This window comes from Haliotis rubra, unplaced genomic scaffold, assembly GCF_003918875.1.
Source record: "Haliotis rubra isolate DU_JTF1 unplaced genomic scaffold, ASM391887v1 Scf301, whole genome shotgun sequence".
Taxonomy (NCBI): domain Eukaryota; kingdom Metazoa; phylum Mollusca; class Gastropoda; order Lepetellida; family Haliotidae; genus Haliotis; species Haliotis rubra.
The window spans coordinates 901,591-921,326 of record NW_025766971.1 but is presented as its reverse complement, the minus strand read 5'-3'; the positions used below and the strand labels follow the sequence as shown (position 1 = coordinate 921,326).

Here is a 19,736-nt window from a genome sequence, read left to right as displayed (position 1 = left end):
GCTAAAAGTCTACTTGTTTTTGCTGGTACAATGAAATCATTCGTGTCCAATTGAGAATAATAGTTTGAAGCCACGTATTCCACTACAGTCCAGACCATGAGTGTTGAGACTATAGCAATGCTATACCCTTTGTTTTTTTCCATGATTCTGCTGAAATAACAAACAAATATACATGTAGTACACTTCAGAAGTTTTCAGTGCAAAGTGTGTAAGTTGCTTTTGGTTCTACCTGTCAGTTAGTATTTGCCCTTTTCTGTAAGCACCTGGTGTCATCATTTGGGTGTATTTGCCACCATATAACTGTCACCAATGTTTGGCCTTTACTGTAGCGATATGTGTCCTTTAACTTTTTTCAACATTTGTGCTCTTCATCAATATCTCTATCTCTTGACTTTCTCAAGGCCAAAGTCACACTGAAACAAGTCCCTCATGACATGATTTGTAGATAGATTCATTCTAGAAGTACAGCTACCTAAGAAAGTTGTAAATTTATAAATGAGTAAAAACAAATTTAGATACCATATTTACCTGTTTGCAAAGGACAGTAAAATAACTAGAATTTCAGAGTTATATATGTAAAACTAGTATGAAAATCTAAAATCTTAACTATGAAAGACAAGACCATATATATATATATGGGTCAGTTGCCGAAGTCCAATGAGTAGATCGCCAATAACTGAAGGTAGATCACCATACTAGGGATCATGGGGACTTTACAGTACATTTGCTTCCTGCATAGACCCTAGCTGGATTTACACCATCCCTTCAACTGTTAGCAGTTAGGCAAATCTAGCCATACATGCAAAGAACACATATTCTACGATTAAAAATGTGGTAAGTTTAAATTTCTATTTACAAACTATTTATCAGATTTTTTATCGAATAATTCTAATTTCTTTTACAAATTCAATAATTAAAATATTAATTAACATTATAAAGATCCTTCGCTGTTTTGACATTGAAATATTTTTCCTTGTGATGGAAAAATCAATACAGTCAGGCAGGACATGCTTGGTCGTGATTCTTTCATCACAAAGGGATACACAAAGGAGGATCCTCACCTTTTAATAGGGATTCATGACTATATATACAAGCTGCGGTATGGCCAATACGACATCGTCGCATGATGACCTCTTCAAATTTGTTGAGTGCTGCTTCAGTAGCAAGATCGGCCATTGTGTTACCAGAGATTCCAACAGGGCTAGGTAACCAACAGAGGACGAGGTCACATTGGCCAGTAGCAAGATCATTATATAACTTAATAATTTCTATTAAAAGTGGGAGTTTACAACATAATATTATGTTTTTAATCGCCTGAAGGCAATAAAAAGAGTCAGAAAAGATTGTATATTGTTTATCTATAGGGTGTCTTTGAATATATTTAAGAGCCGTTAATATGGTGTTTGCTTCTGCTGTACAAATAGAACTGTTATCCAGTATCCTAGAAGATATTCTTCTGGATCCAGTGACAGTGGCACAAGCAGCTGCGACACCATCCTTGAACACGTATGTAATTAAGGATTTGTATGTATTATATTTACTTTTTTAATTGATTATATTCTTGTTTATATTGTAATTCAATAGTTTCTGATTTTTTAGACTTAGTCAGTGTTAGTTTATCTTGTGGTCTCACTAATTGCCAAAGAGGAGAAGTGAGAAGACGGGGAAGGTGATATATTTTCCAGTTCAATGCCGGCAGCAGAAATGAATGGTTTAATTCTTAGCGCAAGAGGCTAAACAAGAGAAGGCGTTTTGTTGTACAAAGTTAAATGCAGGGTAAGAATCGTTAGAATATAGTTTTGTAATATATTGTAAATATAAATTTATACGTCGTTGGGTAAGAGAAGGCTCATCTTCCTCGACGTAGAGACTATCAACAGGTGAAGTTCTAAAAGACCGAAGACAAAGTCTTAGACCATAGTGGTGGACAGATTCAAGAATTTTAAAGCAGGCTCCACCATATACGATGGAGCTGTAATCAAGCTTCGAACGGACCAATGAACGATATAGGTGTAGGAGGGTAGCTTGATCCCCTCCCCACTTAGAATTTGAAACGACTTTCAACAAGTCAAGTGCCTTCAGGCATTTATTTTTTAGATATTTGATATGCGGAACAAAAGTTAAATCGGAGTCGAAAAGTAGGCCCTAGAACTTGGCCTACTTGACAACTTTGATGGGAGTGTGTTTTAAAAATAGTTCTGGGTTCTTATGCGTGATATATTTTCTACAGAAGTGTATACAAGTAGAAAATGGATACCATTTTTTATTAGTGTGTGATTATTATAATGACTTAAGCATTAGATATAGTGCAGAAAAGTTTTACAAGTATCCATCTTTACAGAAGTTCAAAATGTTAATGTCATTATGTCAAGTTATTAGAAATACTGCTATGTATATTTACTAGCAAATGTAAAACGTTCCGCACCCTCCTGATTGTACCCTGGTTATCTGTTGTACATCCCCCAAGATAAAGCCTGTAACGATTGTTGTAATAATGGGCCTATGGCCTACATTACAGTTACAGTAAGACAAAAAGACATTGTGATAGTTTTTTACTTAGAAAATGTAAAGCCATTTTCAAGACACCATTTATGTATTTTGTTTAAAACACAACTGCAGTTTCCGTTCAATAGTATGGATATGTTTACCGCGACAAGAAATATTAAAATCATCCACCAAAAGTGATAAATCGATTGAATTATTTAAAACCTTTGATAAACTGTTGATCGTGACACTAAACGGTGTGACAAACACAATACAATGAAACTCGTGAATATTATTGGTATCTTATTCACTCGTTTTATAAATATGGTATTACACGGGACATAGTTTAGTATTCTCTATATTCACTCCTTCACTAAACGGCGTAAACTTTACTCACTAGGCGTCTTTAAACCGTACCCCCTCAATTACACTCCAATGTCGCCCTGACGACGACCTTCGCAACACGGGTATATCATAAATCAGACGGTGAGACAATGCTATAGCCACCACGCTACCCAACTGCCCTCAAAACCTACGAACTCAACACCTACTTGCTCTGTCAGACCTCTCTACAAGCAGTGCGTGTGTCGTTCGACATAGCGTCTAGACACGGGGAAAATAGCAGTATTAAAGGATGTTTAATGTTTTCGTGTTATTGGCCGTTTCAACACTCGAAGTCTTTTCAATTCACCATTGAAAGGTCCTAGCAAGTGTGTCTCTATTGTGTGTGGTTTAAAAGCGGTTTTGAGAACAGACCAAGTAGGTGTCCTCCCATTTGTGAGAACTCCCAGTTGTGAGACACATTAATTAATGGTTCAGTGCACATAGGTGGTGTTTCCACATCCCTACAATGAAAGTGGGATCAGCCCAGCCCAGTACCCACAGGAGGCATAGTTCATTGATGAGTTGATTAATGAAATAGATTATCAAAGAATTATATTTACACAGAAGAAATAGTTCATTGAATATTATATTTATTCAGAAGAATATGTTATGATAACACATTTTTATTGACTATTATGAAGTTTGAAAGTCATTTTGGTTTAAACATATTTTATTATTTATGAAAATGAATTGGGATTGGTGAAGTATTACTGCTTATGTTAACACCGCTCCCATGCAACATAAAGTATGAAATGGAAGATGTGACGTCATCGATATTGACTATTGCATAATATATATTTTAAGTACATATAAATATATACAGATTACATCAAATGCAACTATTCTCTAAGTAGTCATAATTAGAGACTTACCGTTGTGTGTGTCTAACAAGCTATTGTAGGAATATAAATCAATCAGGAGAAGGTTGTTGAGTTAATTTCAGTATTTCCCTGTGAAAATTTGAAGGTTGTGTCTTGATGAACTAATCGTGGACGGATTCAACTATTTTCTGGTTTACACAAGGAGTAAATTCTTTGTTTCCGTTAAAAAAATTATCCACAAGAGCAACATGGACTGTCTATTAAATGTCTGTTATACTTATCGGCGTTTGGGTAGCTAGATTCGAGCCTGAGGCGGCAGTGAACGATTTGACAAAAACAAGAGCCATAATTAAGATCAACATAAATCTTGTTCTCGGTTTTTGTAATTAGGTTTTAAAATTATTTGAGACTGCATGACTCAAATGGTAGGGCATTCCATAAAGTTATTGTGTCGGGTAGAAAGGGTTTGGCATAAGGGGCATTTCGACTGTAAATTTCAAAGTTATTTCTTAAACTATAGCTTGTAGTTTCGGCGGAGTAAATCTGAGTAGGTAAATTAATTTCTCTTTGATCACGAAGTTACCTACACAAAGTGTTTAATTATTAAAGACATTTACCTGAGTATGTTAGTCAATTTATCTTATAAAGTTTCATTAAGTTACCTCCACAAGATTCAGTTACATAGCAAATCAGTAATTAGCTAGGGTGAATCCATTTTATCAGACAGGGGAGTATGGTGTGTTTTCGTTGTTAATAACCTACTCCACTGTCTCATAACTGGGAGTCTCACAAATGGGAGTAGACCGATGACTTAATATACTCATTCACTATATTATCCAACCCACAAGCTTTGTTGCTTTTCAGACAATGGACAGCAGAAAGAATTTCCTTATCTGTAATCACCGAATCTAAAATGTCGTTATGTAACACACCTTCATGAGAACAAATATCACAATCAACCTTGCAGGCTTGTCCTGCGTTCAAATCTTTGAAATGATTAAATAGCTCTTGCTTGTCAATACTTAATGCTTTTTCAGTGCGATTATCAAATAACTTTAAAATTTTCCAGAAAGATTTTTGGTCGTAATTCTGTGAATTACGTAATTTTTCGGCACAGTCACGTTTATAGTTATTAAATGAAGTTTTCAAAAAAATTCTGTAATTTTTATCAGCTTTCAAGAATTTTGAACGATTTGATTTGTTCTTATTTAATCCAAACACAAGTTTCGAAGCGTGGTAATTACGCCTTAAAGCTCGACACTCACTATTAAACCAAGGTTTATGTGTTTTACAATTTTTGGGTGATTTAACCTTAGTGGTACCAAACGTATTCTGAGTAGCGCTAAGAAACATATTTGACAAATCATTACAAACAGAATTTACACATGATGCAACATCATCATCATTAGCATTTTCCATGTATGTACACAAAGTGTTTACAACAGATAAATCAATATTATTTACAAAGTCATCTCGAAGATTATTATCAAACTTAATTACATTAATACAGGGTATATTTTCTCGTTGTTTCGTCTCATTCCCAGTGCTCATATGTTTGCAGGTAAAAGAGAATGTCACACCGCAATGTACATCTGAGTACACTGGATCAAACTCTTCCCTCTTCCACTGTTAGAGTCTCGATGTGGGACAATACGGTGGCAGAAGCAATACAGTAATCAACAGTACTGGCGTCCTTACACGTTAACTTCCCACAGTCCTTGCCATCACCCACGCGACCGTTAGCAATGAACAACAGAGCTCCAGATAAGATTTAGCTCATGTGGGTACTGTACCCACAGTATATTTTTGGAGTGGGTATTATGAATGTTGAGTGGGTATTTCATTTTCCGTTACCCACTGCTTTCAAATATGTGCGTATTTCAGTCATTTTACTCACCCAAGTATTATGTCATCGAGTAAGTTTACTAAGCAGGTATGTTCTACTTTATGTCATACCTAATCAAACCAACTTAAATATAATGGAAATGATTTCATAAAAAATCCCTCATCCTATACTGACAGTACAACACTTGTCCTATACTAACAGCACAACTTGATAGCAATCCATGTCTTTTTCATTACGCAAGCGATTTTTATAAATATATTCCGTACGCATTTGTTTTAAACATTTTGCGTATCTAACATTTTAAATGCGTAATTGGTACGCAACAATTATTTTTCAATGCGTAATTGGTAATTTCCTATGCGTATTTTATCACAGATACGCAGCTTATCTGGGCCTCTGTGAACTATCCATTTTTTTACACAACTCAATCAACTTCTTACCTTGTTGTGCACGACCAAGCGGAATGTCTACTACTACTGTTACATAACGACCAAGCGGAATGTCTACTACTACTGTTATATAACGACCAAACGGAATGTCTACTACTACTGTTACATAACGACAGGCACAGATTTTACATTAATCCTTGTTCTGGGGTCAGGGGTCAGGGGTCAGGGGTGAGTGGTTTGTGGTGGATTTTCGTAAACTGGCTTATATTAAGATTTTATGAGGTGTGGATCCCAAACGAATCTGATGATACAGGTTTTTTTAGATTCAATTAATTTTGTTTGCTTGCACTATCGGAGACAAATTTGTCTATATTTAATGTTGACATGACGTGAAGCGACTGCTATTTTTGGTCGCAATGACGAATCAGGGCTCAAGATATCTCGGCTGTTTGGCGTTATGGCTACGCTCACCAAAGTAACAGGTTTAGAGTCAAACACTTACGAACAAATAAATTAGTGAGATATCGCATGTTTTGAAAAGCATACATGAGTCAACAGTTATTTATGTGTTCATTGATGGATATAAATCAGTTAAAACACTAACATAACAAATCTGTACTAAACTACATTAATTATCACTTATAACAATAAAAATGATATGCTCGTTATATAACTCAACCAAATTCGATGACAATCAAAAATGCAACATACGTATGGAAAATCTGTCAGTTTGTCTGTATAAAGTAAATAGGTAGGGAACACATCCTTGTCCTATATCTCACAACAGAGACGGTATAATGTATCTATCAGGACGAGCATGTTCGCCATGTTTAACAACTTCGCCCAAGTGAACTACAGTCGTGTATATTTGAGACAATGACGGAAAGCGACGTCTCGCTGGTAAGATAATACATAAAGGTTCATCACGGAAATACGGCGACATGATCGAAAACCGGACAATTACGCACACATCAATCAATATATCCTATTTTAAAGGCCTCACCGGGATCAAAAGCTTTTGTCCATATTTCCTATGTGTGTAGGAGGCATATACACGTGCTCTCCGTGGGGGTGCATTTGTTGGAGGTTTTTTAATTGCCAAAGACCGAGTTGCTGTGCCGGAAGTATACCAAACTAGCTCGACTTCACTACCTCCGGCGATCTGATTGGCTAACACATTACACTGAATGAATGTGTTTCTTTAAAAAATATTTGTACTCGTTTTTAAAATTATTCTTACCAAGATAAAACATCAGAAAGTGACATCTTGGATGATAGACGTTTGAGTTTCCCTCTCATTTTAGCACGTGCATTTGTTGTCATTTTATTAACCAATTTGATTGCGCTGACGACCTAGTTTTGTACACTTCCGGCACAGCAACTCGGTCTTTGGCAATTAAAAAACCTCCAACAAATGCACCCCCACGGAGAGCACGTGTATATGCCTCCTACACACATAGGAAATATGGACAAAAGCTTTTGATCCCGGTGAGGCCTTTAAAATAGGATATATTGATTGATGTGTGCGTAATTGTCCGGTTTTCGATCATGTCGCCGTATTTCCGTGATGAACCTTTATGTATTATATAGTAGGGGGTGTTGATACTAAACCGGGGCCTAGTTTATCGATTTTCTGACCCGCAGTGGGGGCCTGTGCGCTGAGCGGGTTTTGTACAAATTATATGTCAGCCCGACGGTGAGTGTTCGCGATATACGAAATGTTAATGACAAATTATTAGTTTTCGTTTGAACTATCAACTTGTTTAAAAGTCTCGACAAGTTTAGCTTACCTGGATAATCAAGTCTAGCTTAGATCCAGTGAGAGCGACTGGGAGGCTGTGTCTTCCGCCAATTCGCTTGAGGGACGAGGGTCGTGTGCAAAATATTGAGCATTGTCAGCGTGTGAAGTGGTGACGTAGGGGCCGTGACGTAGACCAAAGCAGCAACCTGCTATCATATCTTTAGGGAGTCTTCCTCGCTGCACTGCACATTCAAGTACCTCCCTCCATTGTACACCCGTTCACGCTTCATCGCTTTCCATTCAAATTGGGAGGTAACTGGTATTGTTGTCATGATTTCGTACTTTTTCCTCTACTAGGGCCAACACCTTCTACTGGGACGGCACCTTCGGAATAAGCCCTAGTATTTACTACTGTACACGATCCATGTCATGGTCAACAACAAGATGTTTCATCTGATTTATGGACTGCTTCCAGACACGAAACAGGCCACCTACCATAGATTGTATACTTTACAAAATAAGTACTATATATTACGTTACTCTATGGGAAAATAAAAGTTTTAACTTTGTGTCACAGGTTTATACTGATAAGGTGCCCTAGTAATCCCTCTGTGTTGCTATTTGACATGCCTGCTTGCTTCAGTAATTATGAACAATAAGAGCCTGCACTATGAGGACACCCCTAATTTTGATAGTAACAAACAAGCCCATTTAAATTTAAAAGGAGCCCCGGGGAGACCAGAGATAACCTGAGGAAATTTAGACTTGCTTTATTTAGGACTTAAAGGGCCACTGATGCAGAGCGATTAAAGTTTCCAGCCAACAGTCTAATTACAAAACCTAGCTGCAAATTGGTCAGCCCCTGCTCCCTCGACCGTGACGGACTGGGCTGCTGTCCACTGTGGCAGAATTTCTTCAACCTAATCCGTGGGACATTAGGAAGGTGTCTTCTCGTTCACCCAGCAGCTTAGGTGATTAATAGTTATGCTAAAAAAGAAAAGGTGCTGGGTAAGTGAGAATGACCCCCTATGATAATAAGGGTGGATGCCCATAAGATGCCGTTATTTGAAAATATCCCCTACAGTTCTTGTCTGATTGTAATAAAGTATCCCAGGCAGTGTAGGCTTTTTCAGATTTTCAAATGTTTGGATGGTATAGTGACTGATCCAATTTGATCCTTTTTCTGTGTTTTTACCTCGATATTTAATCATGTAAGAATATGATGTCTATTACGTATGCTTTGATATCAAAAACACACATTTGATACATTTGAATCCATAAACTAAACAACCCCACTTTGCCAATGCTAAATAAAATCTGAAATTTTACTTAGATACTTTGATATATACAGTTTTTAACGGCATTTGTTGGCATTTTGTAACATCACACATTGATATTTAGGTAGATATAATACCAATCTATGGATTCAAACACAAATCAGAATACATGTCTGGGGTTTAAGGTGTTTTTGAGAGCCCGGGCCAAGGCGTACCGAACGCTTGTGATACTGTTTGTTGAGAATATGTAGAAAAGATAGCTTCACTTTCAGCAAGGTGTTTGCTTCAAATACTACGCTTTGAGACTCTGTGAAGTGATATGTAGGTAGATATAATACTAATCTATGGATTTAAACACATTTCAAGATACATGTGTGAGGTTTAAGTTGTTTTTGACAGCACGGGCCAAGTCGGGCTGAACAGAGACAAACCACTTTTGATTGAGGCTATGTTGAAAAATGAGAGACAAGGGCTTCACTTTAACGGAGCAGTTATCTTTACATGTGGCATTTTGTAACATCACACATTGATATTTAGGTATATATAAAACCAATCTATGGATTTAAACACAAATCAGAATACATGTCTGGGGTTGAACTGGTTTTTGAGAGCCCGGGCCAAGGCGTACCGAACGCTTGTGATACTGTTTGTTGAGAATATGTAAGTAGTGTACAGTGGTACCCTGGCGTCTTTTTCAAAATGGCGTCACATCCGGTCCAGACAGGATTATTGACAGACCGCCGCCATATAGCTGGATGATTGCTGAAGGCAGTGTTTAACAAACAAACAAACAAACAAACCAACACAGGATGTTTATTTCCAGTAGATAGAAGACAAGTGATAGAAGTCAAGAATATTTGTGTGAACAAGTCTTCCGTTGTTTCATAGCAAAGCAGCAGAAGCCATCAGGAGAAACATAGTCGATGTGAGCGCTGATTCGCTGATAATAAATAGCGACTACCCCTAAAGTGACCATATGTTTGTTTCTCAACGCGGAACACAGTCACATTCCGGTTATATGACTACGGTCTGTATATAATCAAGTCTGGACCACACAATCCAGTGACTGGGATATGCATCGACCAAGTCAGCGAGCCTGACCACCCGATCAAGCCACTCATCCTCTTACGACAAGCATGGGTTGCTGAAGACCAATTCTAATCCAGGTTGCGACTCATGTTAAGGATACAGACCAATGAGGTATTGACACTGGTAAGATGTCGTAAAAACACCTACAACTACGACTGTCGTAACGACCTCACGTTCAGAACATTCCATGGATGTCAACTTGCTTTTAACTCCTAACTCCATTGTCAGTACGGGGACACCACGAACATCAAGTCTAATGAGGATTGACAGAAATGCGTACGTTTTCTGAGTATGTCTTTGATAATACATTTGTACCAGTGGCGAGGACACGTGCAGAACGGTGACATGGCCGTGATATGATAAGATTGTATGATACTGGCTGTATGCAAATACTTGAATTCTAAAACAGCTTGTAAAGGAAGTAATTGGAGAATTATATCTAATGATAATGTAATCATTTGAAAAAGATACTTCAAGATTTACACACGAGTTTGTCGACGAAGAACTCCTGCCGCCATGTATTACTTCTTACTTGGAATAAAATATCATGCTTAACTATGACCTTTTATTGGCGGACGCTGATCCGAAATGTGCACATAGACTAGTGAGAAAAGTTCATGGCTTGACAGTGAGTGAGTGAGTGTTTTGGGTTTTACCCCGCTTCTAGCAATATTCTAGCAATATCACGGCGGGGGACACCAGAAATGGGCTTCACACATATGGAGAATAGAACCCGGGTCTTCGGCGTGACGAGCGAACGCTTTAACCACTAGGCTTCCCCTGGGTGAATGTTAGCATGTTAGAAGAATCGGATGTTCCTTAATTCTTTTGAGTAGTATATATGTGTGCAGACATGTAAATATGCACAGGTGTGCAGTAGTGCTGTTGATATGTGTCACTATGCAGCAATACACGTGTAAGTGTGTAGTATGACGGGTGTTTTATCAAGTTATCGTCTTTGATAATTTTCTTCAAGCTGAACATGTTTGAAGAAATGTTTCCTTCTGTCATCGTTGTCACGATCAATCTAGTTCGCGTTTTCGTATGTTTCATTCATTTTGATACTGGAGGCATTATGTTTCGTAATATTTAAGATTTTATGCAAATGAAGGTGTCACGTTTAAACGTTTGACACGTTATCATGACATTACGAGAGAGCGATGAGGTTATTTCAGTTTTATCGGTTGTACCACGTGTCAGTCTGATCAAGGGTTATGTTGTGGAGAAGGTTGTTGACGTCTAGCACCTCTGTGAAGCCCATAAACGTGGATATGGTGCTATCAAACCCACATACCCGTGAAGATCCGGGTTAGAATTGGTCTTCAGTAACCCATGATTGTTGTAAGAGGCGACTAACGGGATCGGGTGGTCAGGCTCGCTGACTTGGTTGACACATGACATCGTATCCCAATTGCGAAGATCGATGCTCATGCTGTTGATCACAGGATTGTTTGGTCCAAACTGGATTATTTACAGACCGCCGCCATGTAGCTGGGATATTGCTGAGTGAGGCTTTAAACAACAAACCTACGATCACGAACGACAACCCTGCACGTCAAACGGAAGCACCTTAGACCACTTGGCCATGCGTGTTCCCAACTATGTTAGTGAGTGAGTGATTATGGTTTTAGCCCACTTTGAGCATAATATTTCACCAACATGAGGCAGGGGACACCAGACATGGGATTTACACATTGTACCAATATCGGAAAAGGAACCTGACGGGCGAACGTTGTATCCATTGAGCTACCCTACTGCCCATTAAATTGTAATGATACCAGCTGGTTGGCCAAAGAGTGTCAAACATGTTCGTTATTAGCGTGAGTGAGTGGGTTTGGTTTTACGCCGCTTTTAGCAATATTTCAGCAATATCACGTGGGAGGACACCAGAAATGGGCTTCACACATTGTATATGGAGAATCGAACCCGTGTCTTCAGCGTGACGAGCGAACGCCGTAACACTAGACTACTCAATCGGCCCTCTCATTATAAGAAATACGTGGGTTGTAAGGCTTGTACAACCCCAGTATGTAAAATCAAGACAATATGTAAATACTAACGCAATTCGTAAAAGCTTAACGCAAAACGTAAAACGTGGTATTTTGGGTAATATTCATTATGTCTTATTCAAGAAGGTTTGACCTTTTTGGGTTTGACTCCTTCAAACTGTCCATTCCGTTGTTGATAACCTGTGATTACCGAATTGGGTTTTTGAAGAAAACCACTTATTGATCCTTCTTAATCGGTCTGAAATAACATAGTAATGTTGTAGTAATATTTCCAGTTTTAACTCATTGTGTATGGGGGTTTGAATTAATTGCAATTGGTACTTGGCATCAAGATGGTAGCTCTGACCATTGGACTTCGGCAACTGACCCAACAACTGATCTAGGAGAGATAGCCAATAGTTATGAATTGACTATGTATATGAAACCACGATGGGCGGCTTAAGGGAATACTGGAATGGTTCCTAAATGCGTGCATCTCCTCAACTTTGCGCTACATGCGCGATTTAGGAATATGACATAATGAACACACACACACACACACACACACACACACCAAAGGCACTTTGTTTTTTCCCTCGATCACTGGATGTCAATCTCAACGGCACGTTGTATTATCAATCTCAACTCCCTGGGGTCCATATGACCATTTATGAAGAATAACACGATTTCCTTGGATAGTGTAGAATATAGGTTATGATATCACGTATCACACAATTATCGGCAACTTTGATGTTAAATGACCCAAAAGACCAGAATTTAATTAAGTTAGAAATGAGGTTAATTTTGACAGAAATACTGTAACTTTTAAAAACAATAAATTTAAGCCAAGGCTTATAAACAATAATAAAGCTGTATTTTACAGATTCCGTTAATGTTTTACAACTTGCGGTTAAAATTGTTTTTACATTTTGCGTTAGGTGTTTACGTATTGCGTTAAAGACATTTTTTTACATTTAGCGTTCATTTTTAACATATTTCGTTATTTCTTACGCTTTGCGTTAAGTTTTCACATATTGCGTTAGTTTTTACATATTGTCTTGATTTTACATTTTGGGGTTGTACAAGGCTATGTGCAAGGGGGAGTGATTGAGCTGGGTTTAACAAAACATTAATAAAATAGTCCAGTTATATCAGGGCGTCTCGCCTGATCGAATAAAAAATCAATGATCAAAATCAGAGAGAATACATGTATGTGGTTCATTACCAATGACCATCTGAGTGTTGCGAACTAAGGGAGGCAACTCTGTACAGCAAATCGCGGCATTCTTGGTAAGCCAGAAATTAGATTACAGGGCAGTAGGTTTTACGACCCATGCTTGTCAAGTCTGTCTCACACTCGGGGAAAAACTTTATGTTCCCTACTGCTCACCCTTCCCTGAAGTGCTAAAGCCCTAAATGAAGCAAGTCTAGATTTTCCCAGGTACCAAAGTCCACTGGAGCTTTTCAATTTAAATGAGTGTGTTGGCTACTATCAAAACTATATACAGTGTATATTCAAGGGGGACGGTGGGGTAGTCTAGTGGTTAAAGCGTTGGCTCGTCACGCCGAAGACCCGGGTTCGAATCCCCACATCGGTACAATGAGTGAAGCCCATTTCTGGTGTCCCCCGCAGTGATATTGCTGGAATATTGCTAAAAGCGGCGTAAAACCAAACTCAGTCAGTCTTAAGAAGCGACTGACGGGATCGGGTGGTCAGGCGCGCTGACTTGGTTGACACATGTCATCGTATGCCAATTTTATAGATTGATGCTCATGCTATTGATCACTGGTTTGTCTGGTCCAGACTCGATTATTTACAGACTGCTGGAATATTGCTGAGACTGGCGTGAAAAAACAAACAATATATCACAGATTTTGATTGGTTGAAATAACCAGCAAGGCTTCTAAATCTACTCTGAAACAGAATTACAATGCTGTTGTCACAAAGTAAATATTGCAGAGTGGATACAGGCTCCAACGGCGCTGAGCCGAGGCTGTAACCTGTGAAATATATTAGTTTTACGTGGCTGCATTCGTGACCAACTCATGGTATTCCGGGACAAGCCGTCTTCTTGGAGGTTACAGAAAGGGGTGAGTGGTGACGAATGACTTGGCAGAGAACGGGTAAATGTATAGTACTTCTTCGTGTAGAATTTGCAGTGATGGAACTTTATTTCAGTTTGTGACTTGGATCAGATTCATGTGTCAACAGTGAGTGAGTTTAGTTTTACGCCGCACCCAGCAATATTCCAGCTATATGACGGCGGTCTATAAATAATCGAGTCTGGACCAGACATTCCAGTGATCAACAGCATGAGCATCGATCTGCGCAATTGAGAACAGATGACATGACAGTGTCAACCAAATCCGCGAACCTGACCACCCGATCCCGTTAGTCGCCTCTTACGACAAGCATGGGTTACTGAAGGCAGATTCTAACCCGGACCTTGTAGCGCCCTGTATACTGTGACTTGGGCAAGATCTTAAGAAGGGGGCACCCATTCTGTTCAGGGGGAGCAAGTGGGGTCATCAATGTTGTACACACGTACTAGTGGGGAGGGGTTTGTACATAAAAATATGTTTAAAATTATGCTTAGAAATTATGGGAAGGGGAGGGGGTCATTGATTTTGTACATGACATACAGTGGGGTCGCTTATTTTGTACATAAATTGGGGGCATTCACATTGTACATGCTTCTATATAAAAATCATCATCACTCCCCTAGCCATAAATTATGAACGATCCCTAAGTGTAAAGTGCTTCTGAAATCTCCGGTAACGCCAGTGATTTTTCCCAGGGCAAAGAATCCGGTTCCTCATGCTCACTAAGTCGCAATGCAGAGCCGAGCCGCAAGCGTGGCATTAGCCAATAGTTTTATGACCGCTTCAAATGTGAAGCCGTTGGCGTGACTAGCTGTTCTTTCCCCCAAAAAGACAATAACAGGCAGCCACAAAACAATCCACCAAAAGAAATGAAAACCCCTAGAGAGAGAGAGAGAGAGACATACATACATGAATAGATGAGAGTGAGAGTTTTTTAGATCAGCATCCACTTCTCTGCAGTGATAATGACTGCCTTTCATTAACCCATTTCCAGACGCACAGGCAGACCAGGCTGAAAGCACAGCAAGCGGTAAAATTCTGACTATGTACGAGGGGCTATCAAAAGTTTTGAGCCTAAAATACTTTTGATATGTGCATGATAAAAATAATAGTTACTACATGATAACTAAATCTCGAGGACCAAAACCTTTATGACTGCTCTGTACTCAAGCTTATCCATTTCTGCCGTTTCAATAGGGGTACATGTGATTAGATGTCATGTGACCGGAAAACAAGCGACATGTGCATGTCAGTATTACGTTTATGTGAATGATATAAACCATTCTACAATATCACACAGTTATTTATAGCATGCACATATCAGAAGTATTGGAGGCTCAAAACCTTTTGATAGCCCATCGAACCATTTGAGTTTTTGTATCACTGTCAAACAGCGATATTGGGTGTTTTGTAGATTACACACGTCACAACTAACATTGTATTTCATTAATTTATTACAAACATAATGTATAACAGTTTATATGCAAATAACGAGTATTAAGAATCATCTGAATGACATTTTGTTATCAATATGCATGAAATGCAATACATTTACAATTAACTGAGAAATGCTAAAACGTTTATCTACACTGTTTCTACATTCTGACTATCGAGCACCCACTTAGTGGTTGGATTTAGCGCTATATAAACTTTCAGTGCTACTATTCTACAGTGTATGTGTATCAGAGCTATATAGGACTATTCGTTCGTTGATAAACTGAGCGGGAATGAAAATGGCTTTACGCCGCTTCAAGCGGTATTTCAGCAATATCGCCCTTGGGACATCAGACATGGGCTTTACACATTCTGTGTGGAACTGAACACGTCTTCAGTCTGACAAGCGACCGCGTTACCACTAGACTACCCCGAAACCTCGACTTAGTCGGAGACGTCAGTCTCAGGTACAACACTACATGGTTAACGACTTTATTACAGCGTAGCTATGACGGTGACCTTTCCCCCAAATCTGTACGTTGTTAAAGACAGCCAGGAGAGTACTAATGGTCAGGTGTTATTCACAACAAATGGCTGAAATTGTCCATGTTCAAAGACAGGCATTATTATATAAACGAAACGTTTAAACAAAAAGAAACCGCATCACTGCATAAAAAAACTGATACTTGACTGGTCATTCATCCATACACCCCTCTTCTCTGTTGCCATGGATAATGTCATCATTAAAGAACATCATACCGATAACAGTAATGGGACCCTAACGTACCTAAATTCGTTATAGCAGAATCTACAACGATTTCGCATCAGATTCATTAGTTTTTAGTTTGTCTGTACTGGCCTCAGACACTGTACTGGCTACAGCTATAGGCCTGTTAGTGGAGCTGTACAGTACTGTACCAAGACAGAGGCTCGCCATACAATACAACGATTTACAACTCTTGGATCACAATACATACATACATGCTTGTTGATGTAAAATCGTGAATAATCACAAATTGTTCAAGAATACATGTTCACCAGTACTTGATTGGCTCTAAATAGTGCCGCCCAGCTCACATGTTTCTTCTCGTCTTATCATATTTTCGCTGCTTGAAATTTAGATACAAATGAATCAAGGTTGTGATTCAACTGCAAAATGGGAGAGAATATGAATTTATCAAATGAAAGTGCAATGAAATGAAATCGTATCGCGCCCATATTACCGAGATACGTTTCGAATCGCCGCCTGATCGTATCGTTAATCACCTAAAGACTATTTGCATGCATCAAACTACTGCACTAAACTCTTACACCGAGTCATTACATCGTCTAAGTTTTGTATACTCTCCATTCCTCCATCACCCGTAAATACCTATATCCACAACGATAGCTGCTATTTTTAACCAACCAATCAAGAAACAGCCTGCATTCCGCGAGAGGGAAAATGGCGCCTTATCAGACCAATGAGCGCTCAGATTACAATCACCTCAATTACCATAAGCAAATTAAGAGCTTGGTAAATCTTGAGCGTTGGTAATGTGAGGAATGTCAAGAACATTTTTTATTCTATGTATACAAATCCTTGAAAGTACTGATCGTGACTCTGTTGAAGAACACTAATTTGAAAGTGATGCTGATTCATCGATGAACTATCTTCATGGCACGTTCGGACAATGTTGGTTAAGCTGTTGTTACTATAAGTGACCTCTACATCGTCATCGTGACTGACCTTTAGTACTGGTTTTATGTCACGCCAGCTATACTATATCTTTCAGTTATTTATACATATCCGTGTTATATATTCAAACAAAATCTAATTAATTCACTTTTTTTAAGGACACGAGATTAACATTATATGAATCAAGTGGAACCCTGGTAGAACACACACCGTCGATTCCGACCGTTAATCTGGCCCCCCTAATCTGGACCATTTTCCACGGTTGCTCATAATGACGTCCACACACTACTCGGTGTGCTGGAAAAGGATAAATCATTGCGTGTTCATATGGAACTGTTCAGTTCGAATTATCGGGGTTATACTGTATGAAGTATGTGTAACAACGCCTCCCTCCTATGGGCAGTAGAAGCACAATTCCACATTAACCATATATTGGAGTATTTCCACACGGAACACAAATGGCTGAGCAGAAATCGCAAAAATGTTACATACATCGAACACAGATCACCAGTTACAGAAAGGGGTTACGTAGCTCCGACATAGTTCACCCGTAACGTACGCGTCATATGGCTCCATCAAACCTCACCTGTAACGTACGTGTTACATAGTTCCATCATAGTTCACCCGTAACGTACGTGTTACATAGCTCCATCATAGTTCACTCGTAACGTACGCGTTACATGGCTCCACCATAGGTCACGTAACGTACGTTACATGGCTCCAACCTAGTTCTTCCGTAAGGTACGTGTCATATGGCTCCACCATAGTTCACTAATAAAGTACATGTCACATGGCTCCACCATAATTCATCCGTTACCTACGTGTTACATGGCTCCATTAAAGCCCATCCGTAGCCTACATGTCACTATAGGCTCCACCAGAGTACACCCACAAAGTACGCGTCACATGGATCCACCAAAGCTCACCCACAACCTACATGTCATATGGCTCCACCATAGTTGACACACAACGTACGCGTCACATGGCTCCACCAAAGCTCACCCGTAACCTACATGTCACGTGGCTTCACCATAGTTCCCCCATAACCACAATGTAACTTTACTCCACTAAAGCTCTCTGTAACCTACATGTAAAGTGGCTCCACCGTACGGTTCACCCGTAACCTATAGATACGGCTTCGCTAAAGCTTCCTGTAACACAACATTCTACACGACTCCATCAATGCCCCTCCGTATCCTGAGTATTACGTCCAGGTTGCCGTTCCACTAACCGATCTTAGCCCTACACCAATCGTAAACCCCTAAAATCCCAATCTTAGCGTGACCTTAAGATCGGCATACCGTTCCACTAACCAATCTTACCCAAGTCAATCGTAAAGTTAAGATCCAAAGTCTAAGTTACTCATGACCAACTTCGGATGGCTAAAATCAATCGTAGAGAAACCAAAATGGTGGTTTTCCTATTCTAGACAGACAGACAGATATTTTATTTCAGTCTCACCTCACATACAATACATATATAAATATATATTTAAAAAATAGCATATAAGTTAGCCACCCTTTAAGGGTTATGAGAGACTAATGTATTAAAACATTATAAATACTAAATAATAAATAATTATATAGGTACATACAGTGTAGAATCTATCCGTATAAAATATGTTTTCTTCTTTGCAAGATATAAAAGCAGGTTTTGGCACTGAAATATACATGGTGTTTAAAAAGTAAAACTAACTTATCATCATCACAAAGATCTTAGAAGACATTTTCATATAAACGTTCACGCAAATCATCATACATAGGGCAATACAACAGAACGTGTCTTTCATCCTCAACACTCTCACTGCACTGAAAACATACCCTCTCATTCACATTCACATTTGTACATCTGCCGGTTTCCAAATGCAGAGGAGCAGTACCTGATCTGAATTTGGAGAAGGCAGAGCGGTAAGAACGGGGCGTACTCATACTCACATAACTTTCACAGCCATACACATCCTTAAACTTTCGATACGTTCGTAATTTATTACCTCCCGTTCTACCGCTTGGCTTGTGTAATAAATCATACCAATCATTCACATACTTCTGCATACAAATATCTCGCACCATCTCGCATACCCGTTTAACACTAACATCAGCTTCCACACTAAGGCCCCATTCATTTAACCTTGCTTTTACTCGGAAATTCCAATTTCTCACACATCCACTCGCACAACTCTCCGACCATATAAATACATACTTATTTATTCTAAAAGACATTTTTCTAAAACGACAGTATTGTCTAACAATACATATCCATTGTCTGACAATTGGAGGGATCCATCCCATGTCTCCATTTCCATATCCAATGTGAAAAATAAGAGCGAGCATTTCACCGTGAGCGTCCCCTAAAATCCCCATGAAATGAATTTGTATATTTCTGTGATACAAACACCACTGAAGCCTTACAAATGTCAGGCCAGTCTGACCACTGTCGTCATGGGAACACAACCGAGCGAGTCGGTGTAACACATTTGTACAACAATATTGCAACGTCATAGTT

At 39.0% G+C, this 19,736-nt stretch overlaps 1 long non-coding RNA gene across 1 annotated transcript; it reads right to left on the bottom strand.

Annotated features, from left to right (window-relative positions):
• Positions 1–16: 16 nt before the first annotated feature.
• On the bottom strand, positions 17–7,837 carry LOC124282729. The gene is made up of 2 exons (XR_006900231.1): positions 7,715–7,837; positions 17–150 (listed from the first exon to the last, which is right to left on the bottom strand). It is a non-coding gene; the product is annotated as an uncharacterized LOC124282729 (long non-coding RNA).
• Between the last annotated feature and the right edge of the window lie 11,899 nt (positions 7,838–19,736).